Source organism: Trachymyrmex cornetzi, unplaced genomic scaffold (genome assembly GCF_001594075.2).
Source record: "Trachymyrmex cornetzi isolate Tcor2-1 unplaced genomic scaffold, Tcor1.1 scaffold23, whole genome shotgun sequence".
NCBI classification, from domain to species: Eukaryota; Metazoa; Arthropoda; class Insecta; order Hymenoptera; family Formicidae; genus Trachymyrmex; species Trachymyrmex cornetzi.
Window position 1 is genome coordinate 837,868 of NW_017296956.1, and position 1,363 is coordinate 839,230.

Consider the following 1,363-nt stretch of genomic DNA (forward strand, 5'->3'; position numbering starts at 1 on the left):
TTGTGGAAGAAATGATATATTATTTAAAAGTGAATTAGTTTCGATAAAAGAGATACTTATTAATCACTTAATATCTTTTATTTCAGAGAATGATAAGTTAGAAACTGATGATTAATCACGTTTGCTGTTTAGTGGAACTAATGATATATATCATTCGTATAAAAGATCAATATTTAACAAGTAAGTTAATGAAAAATTGTCAATGTGAGCCAACACAAGATGTTCCTTTGTGAAATAACTGTCATATATTATAAATCTATAGTATAAATTACAGACGTTACGACATCATTATTGCGTCCTCTTTATATGTAGGAATAACATATCCTAGATGTAGTAAGCGTCCCAATGAAATAAATTAAAGTTTCTTACTATATCTAGAATATGGTTAATACATTTGAAGCAAACGCAATAATGATGTCGAAACGTCTGCAATTTATACTTGTGATTTATAATTTTTTATTATTTACTTAACTCTAATGATATGTATCATGTGTATAAAAGATTCTCTCTATGGAATTTTAAAATTATATATAAACTTACATTTTTAAAAAAAAAGGTAAAATAAGCACTAGCGTTGGTGAAACTGATAACTAATCACGTTTGCTGTTTAGTAGAACTAATGATATGTATCATTTGTATAAAAGATTTGATATCAACAATTCATTCCAAGTTAAATTCCATGTAATTCGAACAAATTAAATTTTATCATTTTATTCCTCCTAAAGAAAAAATAGTTTATTTAATTCTAACGATATGTATCATATTCGTATTATTGATTATCAAATTAATTAAATTCTGCCAAATTAAAAAGTAAAATTCAATCTTTTTTTTATTATTTACTTAACTCTAATGATATGTATCATGTGTATAAAAATTTTTCTCTATGGAATTTTAAAATTATATACAAACTTACCTTTTTAAAAAAAAAGGTAAAAAAAGCGCTAAGCGTTGGTGAAACTGGCCCAAATGGTGCTTCTCGGAAAGAATCACCATTTGGGTCATTTTCACCAACGTCAATTACTCAATCGGCCGTGAGTCTGATAAATAATCACGTTTGCTGTTTAGTAGAACTAATGATATGTATCATTTGTATAAACGATTTGATATCAACAATTGGCGTCAAGTTAAATTCAATGTAATTCGAACAAATTAAATTTTACCATTTTATTCCTCCCAAAGACAAAATAATTTATTTAACTCTAATGATATGTATCATATTCGTATAATTGATATCAACAAAATTGGCGCCAAGTTAAATTCATCAAAATTTTATCAAAAAAATTTTATGTATTATTCCTATAAAAGATTTGATATCAAGAACTGGCGCCAAGTTAAATCCCACTTCTTTATACCATGCCAAATT